Source organism: Lonchura striata, chromosome 1, assembly GCF_046129695.1.
Source record: "Lonchura striata isolate bLonStr1 chromosome 1, bLonStr1.mat, whole genome shotgun sequence".
NCBI lineage: Eukaryota > Metazoa > Chordata > Aves > Passeriformes > Estrildidae > Lonchura > Lonchura striata.
In genome coordinates this window covers 129,638,734-129,666,695 of record NC_134603.1, presented here as the reverse complement: position 1 = coordinate 129,666,695, position 27,962 = coordinate 129,638,734, and the positions used below count along the sequence as shown (strand labels likewise).

The following is a 27,962-nucleotide window of genomic DNA, read 5'->3' as shown; positions in this document are numbered from 1 at the left end:
ACACCTTTCTGCCATACCAAACATCAATTCTCCACTGCCAGCCAGGGACTTCACAACCATCATGATTCCAGAGCATGTTAAATCAATACCACAAGGATGGGAAACATCCATGTAATGAATTCAGAAACAACCTATAAATAAGCAGACAAAAGAAGGCAAAAATTGAACAAATTACCCATATGAGTTCTCCTGAGGATTCACTAAAGGAGAGGTAGTGATGATGTAAACCATGTAAAAGTGGTAATTAATTTAGCATCAGTATCTCTGTATAGCCAAGAACATTTGAAGATATTTGAAGCATATTTTAATAGTTCTCTACATTTCAAAGTTTACTATGTCCCATGTGCCCCTGGATACTTTTGAATTCCCCTAAGAAGCCCAATGTTTACCTCTCAGTTGTATAATCATGTCTAGAACATTCCACACATTTTTTGTTTCTGTGAAAAATTGCTGTCAGGCATCTGTTTGGGACCTTTTCTACTCAAATTTTTTTCCTGTTTATGCTATCTGAGCACATTACTTATATCCATCTCAAAGTTCTAATTTAAAAGGACATTCCTCTGAATCATGGCTTAGTCTTGCCCATTCCTTCCCAAGTCTATTGAAAAATATTTTTATTTTCAATCTGAAGCTATATTTAAAAAATAAAAAATATACACCATCTTTTGCCTGTCAGGCCTTACAGCCCCAAACAACATAGATTAAGTTTTTACAGAGGCTTACTAAAATCAAAAAAAGTCAAATTTTATTAAAAATTAATTGGTCCAGCAACCAAGCAATACAAAAGTAATCCAGTAAGCTAAGTACAGTACCCTGGCACCAACAGGCAGAATGATTCTGCATTTATACAATCACACCTCCAAATTTCCTTAAATATGCCAGCTAAACAGAAAAAAAAGCAACTGTTAGCCATTCTCTTCTGCTCTATTTGCTCTATGTCCCAGTTCCTTGTTTTTGGAGTTCAGTGGAATCCTCAGCCTTACAACGTCCTATTCTATCTTCAGGACACAGAAAAGTAGAACAAATTGAATATAAGAAGATGGAACACAATCAGGACTCTTCCCCTAGCTGCACATATTTGCCTACATTGAGAAAATTCTATGATTATATCTAATCTCATTTGAGAGTTTCCAACCCTATTTTAGCTTGTCCTGTTAAGAATCAATAAGGAAAATATATATGTAGTCAAAACTTTAGGCAAAGAAGTTTTAACATAAGGCAGATCTTATTGTAAAAAGTGCTGCTCCTCACATTTTTGCTGTAATATTACAATTATATATTGATTACTGTAAAAGAATGGCAACAAGAGGAGAGAATTGTGTCCTTTGCACCATCATGATTGTGAATAAGAACACTTTATTGAAACCCCACATTCAAAAAATTGTTTCCTTTTTCTTCATGAGGAAATTTTAAAATAAGGAGATAGATGTCTGGTATTATCCAAAAGCAGCACTGCTCTGTATATAGGCATGCCACCTCCTAGCTGAGAACTTGAAGCAAGAAGCCCATTGGAAAACAGAATGAAATATCCTTCGTGGTTTGTTTTACATCAGTGGCAGTATGACTTAGATACCTTCATCCAGCAGCAAATCTCTCTCATTAATCAAAGTTAAAATTCATCTTACTGGCCTTTTAGTCTTCTTTGAAATAACACAATGTACTGGTTTAGGCTGGGATAGAGATAATTTTCTTCACAGTAGCTCATATGGGGCTGTGTTTTGGATTTCTGCTGAAAACAGTGTTGATAACACACGGTGGTTTCAGTTATTGCTGAGCAGTGCTTACACAGAGCCAAAGCCTTTTCTCCTGCTCCTACAGCAGGAAGAAGCTGAGAGGGGACACAGCTGGGGCAGATGACCCCAAATGAACAAAAGGATATTCCAATAGCAGTGGTATCAGCCATTTATATAAAACTAGAGGAAGAAGGGATAAGGGAAGAAGCAACTTTTGGAGTGATGGCATTTTTCTTCCCAAGGAAAGGTTAAACATGATGGAGCCCATCTTTCCTGGTGCACCTGGATATAGCTCAACACCTGCCCAAGAGAAGGGGTGAATGCCTTCCTTGTTTTGCTTTGCTTCTGCACAATGCTCTTGCTTTAACTATTAAACTGTCTTTATTTTCAGTCTACAGGTTTTCTCATTTTTACCCTTCTGATTCTCTCTCCCATCCCACTGGAGAAGGAGTGAGCAGCCCACCAGATTTAAAATGTAAGACACGTATACTCTGTTTCAGGAAATTTTAGACCAAGCTCAATTGGAGCAATAAGAAAGTCTAACTGAGATGAGTTAGTTTGGGAGATATCCATATATTAGTGTTTATTTTCCATCCATAAAAAGGCAGCCATATAAAGTAAACACTCCAAGAGTTTCATATAAGCAGCACAAAAAAGCCAGTTACATACAAGCAGTAATTTGAGTAATGCACACAGTGGACTGGTCAAAAGAAACAGATTTATTTTTTGTTGAACCTCTGAACTATTCGAAATGAAGCCAAATTGAACCAAATTTGACAAATCAAGTTTACCACAAGGTTAATATTTCACATCCAGCTTTTCACTTGAAGCAAAATTTTATAGCCTGAAGAACGGAATTATAATAAAATGCTGATAAGCCCATACCACACAAATGAGTTTCTGCTAGAGGGTGGGTTCTCTATTCTTAACATTACAAAATAAATGGATATACATTTGAGAAATAAGATACAACTCACATTCAGTAACTAATTCTTTATGCTTTTTTGTATCTGATACATGGGAAATAATTATCTACAAGAGCAAGTTCAGCCTGGTCAGAGAGTGAGAAAACTAGATAAATATTCCCAGAATTGGCTTGTAAGACTTTAGGGAGTTGAAGATAAACAATGATAACTAGTTATTATAAACAACCTGCAGGTGGTGTTTTCTTACTCTGTTTTCCTGGTTTTCTAAGATTGGTCAATTAATCAATGCATTTCATCTGACTGGTTAATTAACAAAATGCCTTTCTTATAAACAATCTGGTCTGTCTGTATCAGAACCGTGTATAAACAAGAGAATTTCAAAGTAAAGCAAGATGCTGTGCAAACCAGCTTTCTGGCGAGTCTGTGTCATTTCTAATTCTACAGTGACATTTTTCTCTTCCTAAGTTCAAAGCTGAAATTCTTCAGAGTTCATTCATAAGGCCAATTAGGCCTATTAAATCTCATACGACAGCAGTAATTAAAAATGAGATACAACATTTGCAAAAGCAGAAGGACACATGTTCCTGAGGCTCAATTCCAACCCTTGTGTCTTAAATACAGCTCCAATGATTTAATGCAGCAAACAGTTCATGTAGATTTCTCCCTCCTGGTGCCATACAATTGAGTTTTAACTCTTTAAAAAAGCAAAGCTACTTCTTTGCTTTCCACTAATAAAGAGTGATGGCACTAACAGCATTCAGAAGAAATGCATAACCAGTGAAGGGCTGTCATTTGCTGTCATTTACAATAAGAATCTGCAACAGATTGCACAATGAAACACCACGATACCAATACAGCATCCAAAACTTATAAATATGAATATGAATCCTGTTGACTTGCAAACAGGTGTATGAGTATTAAAATTAGAATGCCAGAATATCCCAGTTTACTATTCTAACACACTGAAGTTTAACAGTTAATATGAATGTTTTAGACCCTAAAAAGAGACTATTTTTTTATTACTGTGACAGTTGTAATTACTAAAATATATAAACTCAGGAAACGTGGATCTTCCACAAACGTTTTTAAAGTAGTCTTGATGTGATGACCTCCTGTTTACAAAAGAATACATTCCATTGCAAAAGGTACAGCTTTTTATAAGTAGCAGTTTTGTTTTAGTTGTGCTTGCTAACTTTGTAATCAGTTTACGTGAAAATACCTGTAAACTACAAAGTAATACCTTACAGTATTTTGCTGACAGCTGATAGACTGTGAAACTAATTTCAACACTATTTTTACTCATTCTAGTTTGCTTTTTCTTTTTTTCAATCATCATCTGATAAACCTCATTTTCAATCAAAACAGTCTTTCAATGTTTGCTTGATTCACATCTGCCAATTTTCAAAAGAAATGGTGACTGCTAGATAGTTCTTTTCCATAAATTTTTTTTCCACCCATGTACATTGCAGTTTTGAAAATACTTATTTTCAAAATACCTTGTTCCATAACAACTGTAATATCAGCAATATTATCAATGGCACACTGCTGCATTTGGTAACTATTACGTAAATCCATTAAATAGTCCTCGATTATATCTAGTGTTTTCACCTTCCTTATAGTTGAACTGTATGAATACATACAGCTAATGCAATTCATTTTAACTCCTCTTGACAGAAATCCTAATTCTCTGAGGTAAAAGATATCCAGAACATGCCCACAGAGAGAGAGAGAGCATTTTCAACAGCTCCATTCTCCTTTTCCTCTTTTGGTGTACCAGAGTTGGTGATCTTTTGCATTACAGTTGGGAATACTCTGAGAAGTTTCCAAGCCTTTGGGAACCTCATCTCTAAGTTACATACAATAGACCCAACCAGCTCATCAGAAGAATCATTTATGTAATTAAACCCAAGAAGTATGAAGACAGCCCTTCATCTCTTAATTTTGCATATGTTAACCTGTCGTGAAATTGTGCCTCAGACATGTAAGCAGTCCAAATTCACTTTGGCTCTTTTTGCTTCCTTTTGTGTCTTTTCTGACATTTACTATGTGTATATACACCTGCATCTAATATTCCCATCTGCAAATGTACTTTATATTATAACACACACATATATCAGAATAACAGAATAATAATAAGCTCAGAAATAGCAATTTTACAGCAAGGCTTACATTAAATAAATATATTTAAATCACAGAATCCCCACCACAGCTATGAACACTTTGGCACTGGAAGGTTTTCTTTAGATTTATTAACACTGTCTGTGACTCCTTAGGCCCAAGCAAGCCTAATAGAGACATAACTGGCTGCCATACCCAAGCATCTTTAAATGACATCAAATGAAAAATAAGACAAATTTTTAAAAATCCATTATAAAATATTTTTTTAGAGAGACAAGTTCATCTGAACAGGGAGAGATAACAGCATGGCAGATGGATGAAGGTGTTACATGAATGAGTAAAAAGGTAATATAAAGTCAATGATATGTTGCAAGTATTTCAAAGTCCTGATGCAGCTACTGGAAGTAAACTCAAGGGAAGAAATGAAATTTTATCCATGTTCTGCGTTCTTCAAAAAGGGAAGGGATAAGGATTTTTGTTTCTAGCCTTCATTAGTGGTATTACTTCATTTCTAATACTATGCAGAGAATTTAATTGCTATCATTTACACCACAATGTGCCCTTTGCCTCTTTTAAGGAAAACAAACAAAATATTCCCCCATATGAAAAGGAGATCTGCCATCTTTTTTATTATTTCAAAGCATTTATAGCAGGCAGAGATGCAAAGAGTGAGCCACATCAGTATGAAAATTTACAAACACCACCATCCCATGGTGATGAAAAGGAAGAGGGCAATCATCCAACTCCTGCTTCAATGTTTACACAGAGCATTTTATTGCAACTCCCCTTTTCCTCTTCTTTTCCTGTACTTAACAAGAATAATGCTATGAAATACTTAATTCTTGTACCTTTTCATTTCCTCAAAACATGACAATTCCAGATCACTAGTGCATCTACTTTGTATCTGGTTTTGATGCCACTGAATGCCTGGCCTCAGGAAACAGCAAAACCATTCCTGTGGGATTTTACTTAATGGTTCTTTCACATTATGCTTCAGGGATTGACACAAACAGAAAAATCTTGGATATTGCCCTCTGAAAAATACACTCACAGCAGGGCAGTTTGAATGGAATTTGGAATTCACTAAGGACTTGGATAATAATTTATATTTGCCAAATATATGTTAATTAATTCTAATGACTTTAAAATAATCTCCCATTTTGGTGCTCTCATAGTGCAAACAAATTAATAAAAGGCAATTAATTCTTATTATACTTTGTTTCATAACATCTAGAAGAGGTCAAATTTAACAATACTATTCCATGAAAAGACCACAAGAAACTCTTCAATGGACCATGAAAATCAATCACTTGAACTCATTGACAAAATTAATAAATTAGTTTTAAAACATAAAAAGTCATGTTCTCAATAGTTTCTAAACTAATTTGCTTTAGGATATGGTTACTAGTAGAAAGAGTACCAATATTCAATTTATATTTTGATTCTATTCCCATCTAGATTCAAGGGATTCAACAGATCACTAACTAACATTACATACAATCACTTTCATGCTACTTGATTTAACTCACAAGACAATGAAGGGTTAAATGCTGACATGTGGCTATATTTAGCATTAATGATGCAGGAGTACACATACACACAGATATGGCTTAATGAAGCCAAAACAGCAAGTGCAATCTCTGTTATTATACAGTCATTGGTAGGCTACTATAAATTTAACCTCAAAGGGTTTTTAAAAGTTAATAACAATGTAATACAGTTGTGCCCATGTCACAAAAGTCCCAAACTTTGCTGTTCACAATTTGTGATAGCACTTGAAATACAAAAGTGTATACAAATCATCTTTAATTGAGTAACACCCTTACAAGTGCTTACTGTAATGAGCCCTTCATATCAGTCAGAAGAAAAATTCACGAAATTTCATTGTCATTTTTCTTAAGTTACTTGAGCAACATCTGTATATAGATGGCTTAATGGTTTACTTGAGTACTGAACTGAAAGTATAAAACCTGTGTAAACCTAGAAAACATATGCCCACCAAGTGCAAAAATAAATATTCCCATTCACACTGTTCTGCAATCTGAGATCAGAGTTTTTTTTACATGGCACACAGGAATTTAACTGCAGAATTCATTAAGGTGACTGGAAGGAATACAGGTAAAATTTACTGCCACATAAAGATTTATCTATAGAATACATCTAATAAAATTTAAGTATGAGCTGCAGTAACTTAACACTTTGAAAAGACATAGGAGAAAAAAGTGGTTGTGAGGCTGCAACATAAAGCTGAAGGAAAAGCTTTATATTGCCTTGTTCCAGCAACTGTGGTAAAATATTATACACCTCTTGTAAGTATCTAATTACTGATGTCCTGACTTTTATTTCATTTATTTTGACAACCTAAACTGCCTCTAAAGTGCCTATCTGCATTTGCATTTTAATGAATAATAATTTATATTTATTCAGCACATTATATTTGCATCTCAGAGGTTCATTAACAGATTAATATTCTTATTACCTAAAATAAACTATGCATTAATACTCAGGTTTGGGAATTACTAGCAAGAAGCAAGACACTGTGGGTAGCATTATAATTTGGTCAACCTGTTGGCCTCAGCTTTGGCTTTTGTATTGTATTAGGTGTCAGTGGTGGCTGGGAATCCTGGACTCCAAGTTGTACTGAAGTTCCAGGGAGATAAAGAATTAGACTTCTCACTGAGTTCCCTAAAGGTTTTCAATTTATGCCATTCTTGATAAAGTACTGTAAATCACCCAGAATAAATTAGTAGTACTCACTGCTTTCTACAATCACACTGCTCATAAAGAAAAAATTGGAATATACTGATACATTGTGATCAAAAAGAAAACCAAAATATCAAAAAAACCACAGATACCCAGGCTTGTATAAGTTTATGAACCTCACTGATATATATTCTGCCTTAACCATGCAAATTCAAATAAGAGCAACAAAAAGGTCCAGAATTGATTCCAGAAAGTGCATTCCACCTGCATTAATTTGATTCCTGATTGTGACAGTCACAATTCAATAGTCACTACAATGATTTCCTTACTTTAACACACACAAAAAAAAAAAAAAAAAAAAAAAAAAAAAAAAAAAAAATCCACAGAATAATAAAACCCAAACTTTATTGCTGTAGTAAATTTGATTACATATTTTACAGCTTTGGATATTCACAAAAAAACCCACAAACCCACAAGCACAAAAGTGACATTTGGATTTCATATCCATGACTGGTTCTCTGGCAGATCAGGTTTAAATGTCAAGCTTCTGTGAAAAGATTTACCTCCCAGCATTAATCTTTCTCATCCATACATTCTTATCAGGACATTTATATTCCAGCATCTTAGAAAGTACTTGGTATTCTTTGCTATATATCTCCCTATTTCCTGGGATAATGCTGAGCCTAATCTAAACCAAGCACTCATGCAATGGGATCCCCTAAATTTTAAAACTCTCAAGTGAAGGCTGCACTCTCTGAACACTCCTGTCTTCAGATTAACCTTTTATCATACAAAAAAAGTTATTTAAAAATAGATATAAGGTAGATATCTACCTCCTAGGCAATGTAGCTTATGAACAAAGCCAGTCACTCTGGAAGCAGACATCTAGAATAAATGAAAGAACCTTGAAGTACCTCTTTGTCTCCTCCAGCTTTAAGGGGTGCTTATGCTAGCTCAGTGATGCACACCAACACTGCAGGCACCAAAACAGATCCCTCCTTATGAAAGACACTAAGACACAATTATCAACTCTGAAAGAATTAGCAATATTTACATACAGACTGTGCAAAGGCATTCTGACATTAGAAGGCTGCAAATATGGGACTGGACTTTAAACCTAACTCCAATAACATAATCTAATTAAAAAGGACATTAAAAGTATTTTTAAGAAACTTGTAGATGAGGAAGAATATTACCATATGATGTCCAGTGGCATAACCTGTGGATATAAGAATAATCCAAAAAGAAAGCTACAATCAAACCATGCTATCCTTGGTTAGACAAAATAAACATTCTCAAACAGCCTCTTCTAGCTATTTTCTTCATATAGAGAGACAGAGAAAGCATGATTCTCAGAAAATTTCAGCTCACACTGACCAAACTCAAAAGCTAACATCTACTGCAGCTGATAAGGAGATTAATTACTGTTCAGTTAATGCTAAAAGAATTATTACTTTTATCACATAGCTATTATATATATATATAGGTTTATAACTAAGCATTCTCGTACCCAAACATCTATTCTAGTGATGGTCCCCACACATCATTCCATCAGGCCAAGCAAGACTCAAGGAAGGACCCCCAGTGCTCACCAATAAAGGGTTGGTGTGGAGGCTCCACCTCGGGATGCCCGCCTGAAGTCCACGCTATGGTAGCAGAGGCAAACAAGACTTCTTGTGCTGGGCCTAACCTGGTAAGTGCAAGTCTATACCATTTTGGCAAGAAGCAAAGAGAAGAGAGGAAGAGAACCTATATCAGTCCTTTTTGCACTTGCTTGCAGTTTCTTTTCTAATGTCTTCAGGCTGATGTGTTTTGCTGAAAACTTAACTGTTACAGTTCTTGGTCTTTTCTAAACTATAAAGAGGTTGAAAACTGAAGAGTTATAGAATACTTTCTTTTGGTGATATGTAAACATTACTGTCTTACCAACACCTGGCTTACCTAAAAATCTTTGATTTTTGATGTAAGAAGCTAAGGGAAAGAACAACTTCCATTCCAGTGCAGCATTCTTTTTAAAATTCCAGGTTATTAACAACATTAATGTCTTTCCCACCTAATTATTTCTAAATAAGGGAGGAAATAAGCAAAGGCTGGCCCACCATGTTTCAAGTATTTCAAATCACATGGTTGATAATGAAAGAGAGGAAAGCAATAAGATCAGTCTACAGAGCAGATTTAAAGACAGCATATAATCACTGCATAGCATGAGACAGCCTCTGGGCTGTAATCAGCCAGTAGCCCTCAGTAAAATTATTACAGTGATACAATGGAGTGTTTCTGGCTCAAAAAGTAAGACTATTAATACTGAGTGAAGTCCTTGCCCCATTTGATCTTAATAAAGGATTAAGGCAGAGAGATACATGGCTCCCCACAGGCAGATCCCTATGGCTTCACACAGTGGTTCTGGGAATCCAATGTCATCGTTGTTTCAGGACGAGCCCCCAGCAACTTCTGTTATATGCTAACTCTGCTAAAATAAGAATGAAAGAATTTAAGATAAAGATCATGATGTCTGAAGACTTGAAGACAAATGGGACTTGAGATTAGTAAAGAAAAGTCAAATATATCCTTGTAAGCTGACAAGTAAGTCAGCTTAAACCATGTAAGTTCAGCTAGCTAAACTGGATAATTGTGAATACAAATGAATCTGAACATTCAAATACAAAGGAAAATTTGGCCTAAAACCAATGATGAATAAAAAAAATTTAAATCCCATTTGTTGCTTAAACCCCAGTTGTCTGAGGTTACTGACAAAGTATGGTTATTCTTTTCTACAGAAGTGGTACACAATACTTATCTCCAGAGGAAGCATTTTTAAAAACTCAAATTCAAATAAAGTAAATTTGCCAAGAAGGGGAATAACATTAGGCTAAAAAAACTTATGTGATAGAAGGTATAAAAAAAATGGACAAAGAAATGTCAAGGTAAATTAAATCTATTTAAACATCATTTGCATGTAAATTACATGTTAAGAAGTAAAAAAAATCTGCAGAAGACCAAGGGCTATGACTGGAAATGGTAAAGATACACAAGTTATACAAAGTCATTTAAGCCAAACAGGAATGACCAAGAACTCTAAATGCCCAGAAATCTGTCAGGAGCTGGAGGAACTCTTTTGTCTTCAGAAGCAGAGTAAGGATGTAGCACTGAAAAGATAAAAAAAAGAATCACCAATCCCGAGAGAGACATTTATGATCTGTAAGTATTCTCATGAGCAGTTCCAATTAAATGCATTTGTGTCTAAAATATCAAGTACTGAAATCCATTCTAGAGCAGTGCTGGGCAGAGACGTTCTCTTCATATACATCAAATTCCCAAATTTTCTTAAAGGAAAAAAATGCAGACACATTACTTTGAAATTACAGTCATTGCAGAATGCTTCATGCTTTTAACTGATGGATGCATATTTTAAAAATAGAAAAAAATTCCCTGTTCCTTTTCCCCAACTCATCTTCTTCCCATGCACAAAATAAATAGAAATCCCCAAAGCCTTAACTAGGCATAAATAATTTCTAAAAAAATCCCAACTTTTAAGTAAGTGGTCAAAGCCATATACATTGCTTTACTACAGATTGTGTTTTCCCATATTCCTTCATCTTTTTTTCTACAAACTGTAATTTTTTTTTTCATTTGAAGGTCTGCATGTTGCTATGCCTTGTTTATTGACTATTATTAGATATTTCTTCAATTATAAAACAGAAGTAAATTTTAAAACTGCAAAGAAAATATCAATGTACAATCCCATTGACAGACAAGCATTTGAATCTAAGGATTTTTAATTCTATCAAATGACCATATTATTCTCCATGTTTTTGGTGTAGACTTTTGTATCTAAGTGAATATAAATCCAAATGCCAGCTGAGTTTGCAGAAGTTCTGTTTTTAAAAATCATGAAACTTCATATAGTGTTATATTCCATTACAAAAGTAAGTAAAATTTGAAACCATTTTTGAATGTGTGGCTCAGCAAAAGACCACAAGAATTTGATGCACATCTGAAAGCTGATTAGTGTGAGACGTGCAAAATAAAACAATGAGAAAAAATTGTGTGTCAAGGGTCATTTGTTTCTATTCTTCTATTAAAATAAAAAATATTGTTGAAGTTAGTAGAAATTGTGACAGCACCATATAATCTGTGCAGAAGCAGTGCATGTTTTCACTGACAAAAGCAAAATTAGAAAGTAGAAAGACATTGCAAGGACACTTTTTAAGGTCTAAAATGGCCTTTTCTCATTTCTGGAACAGAATGAAGCCAGAAAAAGTCTAAGTAATGACAAAATCCTGCTTTATCTTCCTGTAATAGACTACTACTAAGAAAAAGAAAAACCAGAACAACGCTTCAGTAGAATTAGGTTGTCTGTTATCCAGAGTTCATAAGAAAATCCCTTTTGAAGCATGATTGGGACACACAACATACACCCACCAAAGAGTGTAGCAAGTCCTACACCAAACACATTCATCTCATTGCAGCATTCCTAGGGACAAACAGTCATTTCTGCTTCACTGAAGAGAAATCTAGCTCACACTGTGGCATGTTATAGGCAGGCTGGAAGTACTGAGCACATGAACTTCTTTGCAAAAGTAGAAGGACCTGGAATTCCAAACTTCTTCTCTAATGTGCCAAAATGTCAGGAATTTCAGACAAAAATTTCATTACAGACGCAGAGGAACTAATGCTGGTAAATATAGATGTGTACACATACAGAAAAAACTGAATGTATCACTCATATATAATTTTTTTACCTTTGCTTTTCTTATTTAAATAGGCCAAGTATTCAGCCTCTATCTGGAAATAAGAATCCCACACAAGACTGGCCAAAGTGTCTCCCAAAAGGTATCTCATTCTCAGGGCCCTGTTTGTATCCTCTTTGAACACCTTTGCTCTCAAAAGTGTTTTGGTTGTCCATTTTCCAGGGAAAGTTGCACCATTCCAAGGGGCCACCTTCTCCCAGTGCTACCAGGCAGACAACATCCAGCTACAGGTCAAGAGGAATGCGCATTTCCAGACCCTCTGGAGCAGGGCAGATTCATCAGTATGAAGGTATAATTTACACCTTCAGTGCAGACCCAACTCACGGCTCATGTTTGAATAGAATACACTACTTCAGCTGGAAGGGATCTGCAATGATAAACTGGTCCAACTGCCCGACCACTTCAGGGCTGATCAAGTAAAATACAGTTTTTTAAGGGCATTGTTCAAATGCCTCATAAATATAAATGTGTCATGTTATCACCAGTGTCTCTACAAAGCCTGTTCCAGTGTTCAACCACTGTCTCAGTAAAGAATTGCTTGATTAAATGCAAGTGTTTAAAAAAAAAGATAAATTAATTATGTACAACACCTCTGGATATAATGAAAACATTTAGCTATTTCAAATAATAAAGCCTGAAGTAAGTTCTATGCATGACCAGTTCATCATATACCTTAGTTTTAATAATTGATACTGTTTCATGGCATTTGCATAAGCATTTCCTTCTGTATCATGTAGAACATGTTAAATATTTTAACTCATCTTCCATCCCAAGACTACCACTATTCTTGAAGAGAAACAGAATTTAGGGTCTCCTACAGACAACATATTATTTCACTCTCCATTGTTTCCTTTAGAGAAAAGCTATCTAACAGAAGTCCATATAGCTTTTTACTAATTACTGCCAAGATGATGCACAGTAAAACAAAGGCAACATGGAACTTGTGCTGAAGCACCTATCTAACATCTTCTAAAGTAGGGCCATCTCTGCCAAAGAAATTCCTGTCACAAAACATTAATGCCTCCCTGGAAGCTTCTAATCCATTAAGATCTTGGCATTAACATCCAGAATCAACTGCACAAAAAAAAACAGGTTGTGTTCTATGAGCTACAGTGAGAGTTGTATTCCCCTGGAGCAGCAGAGATCAAAATCCAGAGTCATTCACCCGAGACCTTGCTCAAGGAGATCTGGCTAGTTTTGTAAGGCAATACTGAATATTCAGTAGAGGAAAGAGCAAGAATGACTCTCCCAACTACAATCAAACGATCTCTAACTTTAGTATTTTATGCTGCAGAATGCTTCCACAAAGGCAGAAAATATTTTTCCCATAGTCTATGCAATCAAAACTATGGATACAAGTCCTCTGGACAAAAACAGAAGGCTTTTCACTAAAGAAAATGTCTGAATCACTGGTAAATTTGAAAGTAAGGATGGTTGTTCCTCTAGTTCTAGCTCTTCCATTTCCTGACATCTACAAGCGCACCAAGATGAAAGAGGATGTCCTTTATTCTATGAAAAAAAAAATATACAAAATAAAACCTTTAATTAAAAATGCTTTGGGCTGTCACAAAACATCACCTTGAACAAAACACACTAATAGGCTTAAAAACAATTTAATGAGCTTTAAAACAGTAACTATAAATTGCATTTCTTAAAAAACTGCTTTCAGTCAAGACCTGAGTATGGCAAAGCTTTCAACATCTAGCACCCATTCCAGGAAATAATGTGCTCTTGTTTTACTGCTATCTACAACAAAGACACACTGTCAGACCACTTGCAACACAGTTCAGCTCTCTTGTATGGAACTGTTGGCCAAGATCCCTGAAACCCACGGAGGGTTTCATTCCACAACCATGGTGCACAAAGAAAAATTTGATATCAGATAGGTCTTGTTGACACTAGAATTGTTCCTGCAGATTCTCTCCTTCAACAAATCTTCACTTGCTTGAACAGGAGTCTTTTAAAGTCTTTCAATGATGACTTCATATACGCATTCTAAGTGTTCTAACAACAAACTGTCATGGTAATTACCTCTCAGAAAGCAGGGAAACCACTGCACAAATCTCTCACACAACATGCATTCAGATTAGGCTTCTGCATGCACAGTTTTAACACCCATTTTCATTTTCACATTTTTTTGTACAGAACGGTCACATTTTGTTTAACAAAATATGTTAGGATCTTAGGATCTTCTACAAGAAATTTTATATAAAAGCAAGCATGTGTGGAACACTAGTAAAAGCATACAAAAACAGATGTTTGTACCTAAACCCACATAGCTCAAGTATTAGTAAAAAAGAAGCCTAAGAGACTCAGATAAGTACTTTTAATTTTGGGTGAGAGAATGCCACCATATCCAGTGCCTCTGCAGTGTTTAAAGTTTCTTAACAAAATGCTAATTCCAAGAGCAGGGGTTCCAAACAGGTGTTGGAAAAGCTACATTAGATTTAATAGGAAGAAATTAAAATGGATTTTCTCTTTCTCAGAATGTAAATTTAGCCCAATTTTTTTCCTCTCCCTAGGGAAGGCTTAGAAAAGCTTCTATTTTACCCTTCACAATTTTGCCCCATTTTACCCTACATAATTTTGCCCCTAACCATTTTCTCCAATTATGGTGGGTATCTAGTATTGCTCACATCTTCAGCCTAGTTACTTACTTTACTGAAATTCCTTTTAAGAATTAACTGATTAGTATGAGCATACAGTCTTACTCTGGCCTCAGAATTAGCATGCTCACCAAAATCAATTCTCCCAGTGAGAGGGGTTTTTGTTGGGTACACAAAGGACTTTATAAACAATTCAACAGGCATGAAAAAAAAATCACATAATGATCATTTTCATTACACACATCCTTGTGATTTCATGAAAGCAATGGATAATACAATGGGCTACTATTCTCAATGAAAGAATATATGCTAATAAAGCATATTAAACAAATTCTCATCTCTACTGTACCCATGCAATCCTGCTGAGTGCACTGGAGCTGACTGAATGACCAAGGATATACAATTTGGCTCATGAAGGCTATTCACACTGCCTAGCTAGCATATATAACACAAGTAAATCTCCTCTAGGGTGCAAACCAAAAGTATCTTCATTAAAAGTTAGATTCTTGACTTCAAACACAGTAGTTAAAGATGAAATGCAAGTGATGTGAATAGCTCCCAAAAATCATACATACTGTGAAAAAATCTCCACCCTCTTACATGAAGCTGGTTCTAGTCAAAGACCACAATAAAATTTATTAACCAACTTTAGGTATGCCTGCAAGATGACTTCAATAGTTCTGTGATGAAATTGAACACCAAATTAAATAATGTGCTTCATTGGCAGGACAGAATTCTTGGATTTTATCTATTTTTTCTTTTACTTCATATGAATTATTTTAAGTTCTATTTGCCTTTGTCATCGTAGTAATCTACAACCTCCATAACACAACATGCATAACATTATCACAAATACCTAAGAGGCAACAGAAGATAAATTTTAGTCACAGATAATAAATTATTCTCTTAAATGATAGGTATGTCTTATTCACACAGAATAAGGAACTGAATATATAAAAGAATATATAAAAGTAGGAAATGTAAATTCTATTTTACCAAATGTAATACAGAATGTGACATGAATTTGTAACAAAAACTGCCAAACAGAAAATGGAAACAGTCCTAGACTTACCATGTCAAAATGCCTTGAGATACTTAGGAAATTTGAGGCAATTTTCAAATACCCTAGAGCATGACTGTATCTTTTTATTGCTTTTCCATTAGGAAGAATCATTAGTGAAGACAGTCATATTATGCATCTAAAAATATTTTTTTAAATAGCAACAAAAAAATTGTACAATAAATTGCCATAATTTTCATTAAAAATCTCAAATTATTTACTTTTTCCTTTAGAGATTGCCTACCATTGTAAATGTATACAGTCCTTTTCCAAAAAGTGCTGCATTATTTTAATCTTTCAATGAGATTATTAATAAGTCTGATTGCTAACCATGAGAATCCAAGTCAACCTTCACATCATCCAATGGGCAACTGTTGAAAATGACAACAAAATATTTTGTGTTACTGTACTACACATGGATCTATACATACCTTGCATTTAACCCAATTTCTTGACCAAGCAAGGAATAAATACCAAAGCTAGCTACACAATTCTGTTCCTTTTTATTACTTAGGGTTTAATATAACTTGCATATAACCATATTACCTGAAACACTTACAGGGAAGGGAACACAATGCAACATATCAGTCTTATGCCTGATAGCCTAGTAAAGAAACTATATAAAAGTTTCAATGTGACACTTCAATCCTTTTAAGAAGGATATGATTAGTAGGGTATTCAAATGCTCAGAATTCCTGTCTGCCATGAGCAAGCTGGACAAACTGAGGAAAAAATAAATCTGTATTATACAACTATAACAATTAAGAAATTAATCTATCACAGAACAAATCTTATGCAATACAGATTTAAGCCACAGTTAGGATTCCACATGGAAGAAATCCAAGGAATTCTTGCCATCAAAGATTTTTTCCAAGAGCTACCTCACTAGTACTGCCCAAATATAATCAAATTCTACTGAATGACACACTAGTTGTGAATTGCTGGAACACTCTCTTAGTCATTTTAAAGTCATGAGGAATCTGAATGACACAAAAGGTGGCATTTAAAGAGCAAATAGATAGCCGTGGTCCCTGTGGGCTGGCTGCCAGGCTCAGACAGGGTCCTCTGCAGCTTCCTCACTTTCCACTGACTTTCAGGCTGCAACAAATGAACAGGTATGAAAATTGAAACCAAGGGCAGCATGAGCTGATGTGTGTACAATGTGCTCTTGCCTATACATCACTGTGTAAAGGTCTTTAAATGTTCTACTACATGCAAATTTATATTTTCAAACTTCCTATTGCACATATTCACAGGAACAATCTTTGTCTAAAAGCTACATACACTTAAATTAAATGGTAATTCATGTTGCACCTTGCTCTGACCCTCACAGGATTATGCCTGTTCAGTGAATTATTACTACCATATTAACACAAGTAAGAAACTAAGCTTTGCTTCTACTCAAGTTAAGCACTCTCTAATGAAGTTAGGCTCAATTTAAATAGGCCAGACTGCAATAAAATAAAAGTCAAGACATACTATTACCTTTTATGAAGAAAAAGAGACTATAAGTAGGAATCTAATTAGATAGTACAATAAAATACTTATATTCAGTTAAAGCTAAGAGGTTAAAATAATCTATCCATATGGACACCTGGAACATATCCTTTTATAAAAGCTGTTTGAAAGAGCCCATTGAGACACACTCTGATTTTTGTGATTGATTTCAGAAGTTCAATTCATAAAGTAACTAACCAATAGCACTGGAAAGAAGCACCACTTCTGAAGAAAGCTATCCAGTATATGACATACAGTCTCTTGAAGCATCTTTGCCAGGGTGCTGAAGGAGATTAAAACTAGCTCAGTTTTACACTGCTGCTCTGAACATAGTCCACGAAGGCAGAAAACTGTGTTTAGGAACAAGCAGATCATCAAGTCATAGAAGTTCTGGTATTATTCCACCTCTACCAATACAACCATCGAAGCTTTGATGCCTTACCTAGTTAAGAGACATGGCAAAGAGGGAGCCAGTAAAAATTTAGTTTCTCTTCAGATCATATAGCTTTTACTACAGGAGCATCTCCTCAGAGAATGACAATTCCTTACAATGGCACTTTCCTGGCAGGAGAAGCAACAAGTCCCACCCTCCAAATCATCCTGCCCCTCTCAGATCTCCAGCCTTCCTTTGACTTCAGCTGGCATGAACAGACAGGATCCTGTCTCTCCTCTAAAGGGACCAAACAGAGATTTACCCCACACAGCAAGACTTGGCCTTACAAGTCTGGGATGTAAAGCAGAGAGTGAAACCTTGGCTCAGGGACAGCTATTTTAGCACTTACTAATATCTCTTTTCCATTAAAAATTCTGAGTTTTGAAAACATGGCAGTGATAAGAATGAGGGAGGAAAAAGCAAGAAGTCGTTTTCCTACTGGTGATCTATTTTGGACCTGCTATGTCGTAAGTGTTAAGACCTATAGAACAAATATGTAAGCTCAGGCCCAGACACAGCTGTGTGTGTTTCTGTTCAACCTGTGCCACATCCCTACATCTCCTCACTGTGCTACACTGTCAGAAACTCGGGGAAAACAACACATCCTCCACAAACCCCAGAGGTGATTAGCATGTCCTCCACACCTTTCAAGTTTTGTCACTGTGTCATTTCTCCTTCAATGCTCCATCACCCATCTGCCTGCCACCTCCTCTGCAGATACTGGAAGAGCAATCACTCCATGGATTTTACACACAAGTCCTGCTCCTCTGAACTTCTGGATCAAAACTGGCATTGGGGTTTTCCTGGTAAGCATTTGATAGTTTGAATAAGCTGCAACTAGACAGGCTACTGCTATTTGTATCCTCCCTTCACTTTTGCCTTTACTCTTCTCCTGATTTTTTTCCATTATAGGTCTCTTATCTTCCAACTATTTGTTCTGAGCATACAGTCAAAAATACAAACTATGTTTTCGGTATATGGGATGAGTTCAAAAAAGGTTATTTAGCTACAATATCATCTCCACTTGAAATTGCAGAGAAGATGTAGGAACATGACAGGTCCATTAACAAAAAATAAAAAGGCACATAGAACCCAAAAAATACATAACAAAAATCAAGCTGTTATTTATCAACTCACATTGGCTTGGGAATCAGATGCTGGATGTGCAGCTCAGAAGTAAATATGACAAACTCAGTTTTTCCTAGAAGTCAGTGATTAACCTTTGAATCTCATGAGGTGATTGCAGTCACAGTAAACATTAAAAAAAGCAAATGCATAAATTATTCTTATTTTATAAAAAAAAACTTCACTGCTACAGTATGGAGAGAGTGGATTTCAATAAAATCTAATGAGCTACACCCAGAGGAAGTCAGTGTTATCCATTTGTCTTCTAATATAAAATAGAATAAAAATCAGTATTTATAGTTAAATTGTAATGAAAAGTTTATGTCTACATTAAAATGTAGGGCATGAAAGAAGATAGCACATTCTGATTAAACAACATTCAGGACAGCTTTTGTGCTATATGATAATATTTATTCAATTACATTTAATATTAAAAAAGGATGGAGAAGAAGACAAAGTATTTCAAACTAACATGTAATATTATCACTGCTTGTTAGTTCAGTGTTGCTAGTACTACATTCAGCAACTGCCCCATTTTCCATCACTTTAAAATAGTTTTATTCATGCTGAACTGTGCTATACTTTAAACTGATATAGCAACATGCAAGAAAAAATAAGCAAACATTGCATATACATTTAAAAAATCAAAACTCACAACCAAAAAACCTGCTGCCTCTTCTCTCCTGTAGCTGGCTGTTGTCTAATAACTACTTTTATTCCAGATCTTCAAAGTCAAGCAGGAATTTTTTTCTGGGACAGCATGTCCTAATTAAATTTATTTGTGGTGTCCCATTTCTAAGATTCAAATTAAACATTTTTTGGTAGCTGAATGACAGTTTCTAAATTCATTTATTAAGCAAGGAGAGTTCTCCATGGACAATAACTGGAACTTCTGTAAAACAGTATTGACAAACACTAAAATGTAACTTATGCTTCCCAAATTTAGCTATAAATAAGGTGTGCAAAATCACCATGTTCATGAATGACAACAGAGAAAAATGCCTCAGTTTCACATGAGAACTCGTAGAACAAGACGCTTCCTCAAAAAACTTCCCTAGATGAATTTCAATCACAGCCAGGAGTAAGCATATACAGTAGCAAACCAAGTGTTGCAGAATATCATAATCAGAAAAACTTTAAACACTTTCTTTTTCCTCTTTCTGAACATGAGAGAAACCATAGCATGGTTTACTTGTTGACAGGAATGGAAGAGGATTTAATAAAATCCCTCTTTGTAAGCCCTTGGAATAAAAACAGCCTGTAAGAAGAATTATCAAAAATCAAAAATCTAAAGATTGAACTTCTGTGTCCCTTGTGGGAAGAGTTAAAAGAGTTAAGGTACAAAAACAGGTTACAGTGTAATTTCTGACATAACAGCAGTATTCTTGTTAGTGATGTGCTTTTAACAATTGTGAGTCTAAAAACAAGGGGCTCAATATCCTGGTCCCAACCTGGGAATTCAAAATTTACAATGGGACATTTTATTGAGTTTTTAAGTACTCAAAATCAATTATGCATTGCTTTAGGTTTTATGACAAAGATTGTACTTAAAACAATCTTTCAACATTTTGGCAATCATGGGAAGCCTTAGGACTCAGCAATATTAACGATGATAATTCATGTAAGATTTCATATCAATCCAGATTGTTATACCTTTGTTTTAAAGCAACAAAAGGAGAAAGACTGAACATATTAAAGGATCAAATAATAAAATTTAAATTAAACTAAAATTGAAAGTCTTTCAGTCACTAGGAAGGTATCATTTCATATTGCTAATTACTTAGGAGACAGCTTGAGAGTCAAATAGAATTTGATATATGTATCAAATACATATTGATATCAGTATGTATTAAATTGACACCAGTAGGGTGATAACAAATTTTATACTCCAATTCATACTTCAGGAACAAATATGCACAGCATAAATTGTTTATGATGTATGAATGATTTACAGTGGTGGAGACGAAAACAGCTGTGAAAGACTAAAAATAACACCTTTGAATGACAAGGATGTATCGTTACATTCTCTCCCTGGTATATTGTCAGTCAAACACAAATAATATCCACAACTGCTCTGTGATTTCTGATACAATTTTCAACTTACTCCTTTTATGATCAAATTACAATACTTGTCTTAAAATGCTCTGCGGTAGCAAAGACCCTGAAGCAAGCCCACATCTCCTGGCACTCATTTGTTATAACAGACTGCTCACAGGTTCTTAGCAACCTTCATTTTCATGTTCCTTCCTGAAAAACTGATAGGATTTATTTTTGTAACTTCTTTGTTGAAAGACTGTATGGAAGACAATCCCACATATAACCAACTGTTAACGGGCTTCCCTGAGACCTTCAAAGATGTTATCAAACACCATATAAGAGCTTTTATCTGTTTTGTTACCATGTGTTAAGGGAGGCAGCCTCACACATTCCATCAGTTGATGAACAAAACACACTTTTGAAGGCTCTGCCTCGATATCAACTTGTCACTTATACCTCGGAGAGAAAGGGCTTCTGTTTTCAAAGTACAAAGCCCAAAACCCTGCCAAGCAGTTCCACTGAGATCCAAAGGCATCTCAACAGTAAATCACCTGAAAGCAGTTTGTGTGAGATGTCATTTCTGGAGAAGCAGCCTCCTGCATGGCTCCAAGCAGGCAGCAAGGACCACACACAATGACCCAAACATCCTCTTGATGATCCCTCCCAGGGTCCCCTCTCTCTGCTCTGAAAGAGCTTACCATGAGACACACAGTGCCACATCTCAGACTTGGCAAGTTTGGGGTGAAACATTTTAATAGGTACTTCTGCATGAACAGCTCACTGGGGCTTCCTCATAATTTAAAATCTGTTACAGACCAATATGATCAAATAAATGTTTTCATGCCAACCCATAGTCCCACAGGTAATGACAAAATTTCTCAAAGTGATGATGATGTCTAAGTATTTCAATATTTAACAATTCCTTATATTACATTTTTCAAAGACATCTATATTACTCAAATAATTAAATTACTCCCCAAATAAGAGATTTCATAAGATCTACTCTTGATTAGTACACACTTTTGATAATGATATTGTATTATTATCACCCTGTTCTGACCAACTGGCATGTTGTTTTTCATCAAGTTATTTGATTTATTTCACAGTGGTTTTTCTCTACTATAATTCAGCACAGGAAAGAAAACCATTAAAAATTAAAATTAGACTGGGCTAGCACTAATTGTATCAATATTCAGTTTTAGCACCCAAGCTCAGTTCCCAGAGTAAAGAAAATACCACCCAAGAATGACAGAGAGACATTAAGAATATAAGTGAATATATTTAATATATAAGTGAATATAAGTTAATGTATTTAAACATTAGCAATAAAACAATTTCCTTAGAAGTTCATGATAGAGTACCTAAAATCATGGGATGTACTTTTAATTCAGAAGTTGAAATATTAAAATGCTTATTTATAAACATTAAAAAGAGATATAAAAATCATGTGGTAAGATAATCCAAAATATTTCCAACAATCCTAAAGATTCCCAAATGTTTAGATAATGTGATGAAAATACCCACAGGGTCTTGACCAGAATATACATTACCCCTTTTAAAAAAAATGCAATGTTTTAAAGAAATTCTCCTCTTTACTAAGAGGAGCTCATCTGTTTTCTAAAGGAAACATTTCTATCGCTGTGATATTTCTTAGTAACCAAAATCCCTTCTCTAGTTGGGTTGATTTCAAGGCCAGGAGCTGTCTGTTCTAATCACCTCAAAGAGAATTCACAGAGTAGATCCTAAAACACTTCCACATTACACTTTCTATATTTCAGTAAAAAACAAAACCCAATTTACCAACATAGGTAGATTTGAGAAAATGAACTGTAGTCAATTACACTTAAACACAAATCTATTTGGATTAAGCTTCATTAGACAAAAAAAAAAAACCAAAAAAAAAACAAACAAAAAAAAAAAACAACCCACACCCAAACAAAAACCTCCAACCAAGCTGGAATTCTTAAGGCTGTGGTTGAAACTCTCCTGGCTAGTCAGGTCATGAAAGCAATGAAAGCATCACCTTTCACAAAGTCACATACTCTGCTGATGCTCTGGCAGTTAAATAAAAGGCACACAAAAGTTACTAAGCAATGAGTTCAGAGCTGAAAGATTTTCTCTTCCGATAAAGTTGCCTTTAGGAGACAAAAGGTCCTTTAGGTGTTCAAAAGGTGTCTCTCCCACATATACAGAAAGTAGAATGATGTATCATTACATCATTATGATTACTACATTCTGGTTATTAAAAAATAAGTTATTAAATAATGACCATTTGTACAATGTTTTTAAATCTTCAGAAACAGAAAGCATGCATCCCAAAGTATTAAAAACGCCAACAGAGCTCCCCAGTGTTGCCTTCCCAAAGGAAAGGTCCAAACAGTTACAAAGAAAAACAATGTAAAATGATAAAGCTAATAGTGCTTTTAAAACAAAACCCAATAACCAAAAAAAAATTACTCTCAGATCAGTACTCAGTGTGACACTGATTCTGAAAATGTCACAGAAAGGTCAACAATACAGGCAATTATATAAAAATAGGCATAATCTCAACAGCCAATAATTGAAATGCTTTTAAGATTGTCTGATTACTGTAATAAAATATGAGGGTTTTTAATGAAAAATATGTTAATAAATATAAAACAGAACTTCAGACACGGAATTGCTAAAGAGTACTGCTGTACTGGGATTTTTTTGGTGATGAATCCTTGCAGAATCCAGATGTAAGCACAAAGTAATCACTATTAATAATTCATAATATTTGCAAATTATGAAGTTGCTTTACAGTAAAGAGTGATAGGGTTTGATCAGGTGGCAGCTTAACACACTCTGCCTAAGGTGCACACGATCAGTTTTATCATGGATTTGAAAAGAAGAAAACAATAAAAGATCCCAAGTCTTACAGATCCTCTCTCTCCTGACCCTCCTATAAAACACCAATAACTCAGTATTTGCGTTACTCTTTTGGTGTGATGTCCATTCAAACAAAATAAATTTTAGTTATTCAATTTGCATTGAGTACTAAATATTAGATGAAAATTGTTCAAAAAGAGACAGTTTCAAACCCACATATTTACCCTTTAGAACAATTACATATTCTCTCTGTTATGTAGTAGTGTTCTTTCCCCAGAACTGATTCAAGAATAAGTAAAGACTGCTTAGCTCCTGTCAGCATGCAGCAGACAAACAGTGCTTCTAGAAAGTCCAAGAAGAGCACTTTATCTCATGCCAGATCTAGTCAAAAGTTTTAGATACAGTGGCTCTAGATCTTATGCATTATTTCAGTCTCTAAATTTGCATAACCTCCACCAAGTAGTAAAACTGATCATATCATTAAAGATGACTTCAAGGGTCCAGAAAAAGTCTTTATCAGGGTCAGTAATTTCACTCTAGTGTATTAAATCCATCTACTCTCTATGGCTTCCCACGCTGTGGGAAACATTCTCCATATGCTGAGAGCTACTTTTCTTCTTACTCCCATTGAAATTCATGATTTTATTCAACAACAAAACTATCTACAGGACAGACAAAGGTGTCAGAGACCTGAGATTTCAGGATTTAAAGTACCAACCAGCCTGGTTCCTAAGGAATCTGGTCTTCCTAAAAGCACATGCCATATACAGAAAAATTGAGTGAAATTTTAATAGTGACATAAACTATTTTAGTTTCACTTGCTCTTTTTCTTAGCAGAACTGTGTGATAGTTCGCAGCAAATGCTCTGTGACAGGTTTTGCCTGGTACAAATTCCTCCCAGGAAGAAAGGCCTAATGCCTATTTCTCCTTATGGGAAATTTTAAGCAAATTAAACCAATAACCATGTTTTGAAAAACAATGCTGAGGACAGCATCGCTGATAGGACCCCCAGAGGGACACAGTCCATGTCAGCAGGCCAGCGCCCCTTGAAGCTGAATCTGAGTTGTTGCTGCCCCAGAAACTTCTCGTAGTGCTACGAGCAACAGGACAACAAAAACGCTAAAATCAAGGCATTATCATTTAGAGCTACCAAGAAAGTGAAACATTTTTCACAGCAAGGGGCTGAAGAGGGACCGGTGGTGCAACACTGGCCCCTAAGAGATACCAGCCGTAGAAAAATTTGGCAAATTTGTCACAGAATACTTGGAGTCAGCTAACCACATGAAGCATCAAAATGTTATAACAGGATTAAAGTTCAGTAGGTTTTAATCCTATTTTGTATTAAAGCCAGAGAAAACCTGTAACAAGAATAATTTACTAATGGAAAGTAGTTCAGGTCTCGTCCAGAGTTTAACAAGTGCACAGCACTTTCTGTACAACTTCTGGTTGACTTAAAGTGAAGATGGATGTTAATCCTATGTAGAAAGGACCTCAAGGATGTGTCATCTTGTAACTTCAAGTAATGTGTTCATTTTTGTAAGGCTAAAAGAAGCAGAAGCACACAGAAAAGCAAGTCTGTTCCAGCAGATATGGTATATAATGCACGGAAACAACCACATCTTGCAGAAAAATGCCCATCCATAAAGGAAAACAATTTCTAAATTAAAAGAAAAAAAGTAATAAAAATGCTAGATCCTTCTTTTTCTTACCAACCTAATTGAATATAATTTAGCAAACACTAAATTTTAAACATGGGTTTAGTTATTAATTATCTCTCATAGAAAAGCACTCACAGAGTCTTAACCTGTCTTAATTATTTTGATTATTTCTAACACTAACAAACAAAAAGTTCTCTCATGTAAATCAGATTCTTGGACAAGAGAAACTAAAGTTCATATGAATTTGTCTACTTTTCCCAGAAATTCTGCCTTCAGATGAGGAATTATAGAGAAAATAGCATCACAGAAGACAGGCAACATTGTTTGCTTATCCTGGCTCCTTCTGAGGCCAGGGCTAAGAATTGGCACTACCTCAGCCCTCTGAGGTTTTGACTTTGCCTACAAGAGTAACTTTCCATCCTGTGCTTACCAGACAAAAGCTAATTAATAAAGAGCAAACCACAAGGTACAACTCTTCATAGCTGACAGGCAAGATTAAATCAAGAAAAGATAATTCCTACATTAATTCCTATTGTTATCAAAAATCTTCAGAGTAAGCCTTGCCATCACTGCTTAAACTGGAATTCAGATAAAAGCACTCACATCCAATAAATGGGACCATTTCAAGACACATACAGACATTCGGTTCTTCTCCTAACAAGAAGCAACATATCATAGCATGAATACAAAGCACAATTACAAGCCTAAGCAATGCCTTCCAGCCCATTCTTTTCAAGATCAAATGCAGATGCACCCTAATTCAACATTAAATATAATCAATATCACACAGGAGGTCACAGTATATAAATAGTATTTAAGAAGCACTTCTCTGAAGAAAAGAAAAAAACAAACAAAAGAAAACCCACAAACCCCAAAATAAAATTAAAAACAAAACAGCAAGAGAAATTCATCCAAACTCTGCTTCTCATTGCAACAACTTTCTGCTGGAAGCACTGCAGTGCAAGGTTGACTGGGAGACATTGGCTCAATCTCACATGCATCTTTCCAGGTCTAATTAGATTTAAATGTGGCATCCAGATTTCAAACACATTTCAAAAATCTCTCCAAGTTTATTTAACAAGGATCCAATTGTTTTCCTTCAATTTTATTTATTTTGGTAATACAGCCTCTCAGCTGGAAAAGAAAAATGGCATAATCCTTTCTGGGTTGTTTGGAGAGTCTGATATTCCTTAATACCGTTGTTCAGACACAGCTGAACCCTTTACTGAGTTTACTCAACAAACAGAGGCTCTTTGTCACACTCAACTGCAAGAAAAACAACAAACAAGGATGTCCTTACCCACCATGGGCTAAGAGCCATATTTTAAATGAGCTTATGTATTCCTAGTGTGGAAGCACATCCAGACACACTAAGAAGTAACCACATGGAATGCCAATAGGGCCCTGCCAGTATCTGACAGGCTCCAGGTGTGACACAAAGCAGCATTATTATGGCATACAGACAACAAGATACTTAAATCACAACCCCTGACAGCACGTGAGCAGCTCTGGCCTGGCTCTAACCATCCCCTTCACCACAGCCCTGGGGACAGCCCACGGCTGCCAGCGGGTCCCTGATGCTCTGCTATGGATGTGCAGGACACACCACAGAGGGAAACCTTCTCCCAGTGAGGAGTCACAAATCCCAGAGAACACCTCTGTGCCTTCAGCAAAGCTCCTGCCTATGAACACAGCTTCCATGGCAGTGCTGGCACCTTGATGAGGGCACACATGCAGAAATTGCTTGTCCTTATGCAGTTCCTCTACTACCTCAAGAAGATATGAATACTTCTGGCTTTTCTGTGACCAACTCTCCCCAAGATACAACAGCAATTGTAGAGAGAGAGCATCAGGAGAGGTGGGATGAAATGTCACTCATCTCTGCAGACTCTGCTTCAGTGATATTTTCAAGTTGTGGAACTTCTCTACCAAACACTATTCCAAACACTTACAAAATCACAGTGAAGAGTTTGTAAAACACAATTATTCCATCACACTGCAGCAAAAGTTAAAACCACAGAGCCAGAGCTTTACAAAGTTTAAGCTTCATAAAAATAATGTAGTTTTATATTCCAGGACCCCCCCCAAAAAAAATAATAAAAAAACATACTGTCTTCAGGTGAATCCACATTGCAGATGTAGTATTATTAAAAATTAGTTTTGATGCCAGCTGCTATTTTTAAGCATTTAAGTCTTAGATTTGAGGGCTCTCATGCAACACTAGCATAATTTTGACAGCAGAAAAAACAGCTACAAAATTAGGAATTTTCTCTGATATTTTTACAAAACTAGCAGTGTAAGAATTAAGCAGAACATATGAAAATTACCAGTAAAGCTAGGATTAAACATACCTGTGGTTTTACAATTATGATAAAATCAAATATGAGAGTATATGAATTCATATACGCACATATATATGCACATTTGTCTAAAATGGTATTTTATTAAACATAAATAGACCAGTT

At 35.4% G+C, this 27,962-nt stretch overlaps 1 protein-coding gene across 1 annotated transcript in view; it reads right to left on the bottom strand.

Moving 5' to 3' along the window:
• The window catches only part of THSD7A (thrombospondin type 1 domain containing 7A), a 264,728-nt gene that overhangs the window by 224,678 nt on the left and 12,088 nt on the right, over nucleotides 1–27,962 (bottom strand). The window lies entirely within an intron of this gene.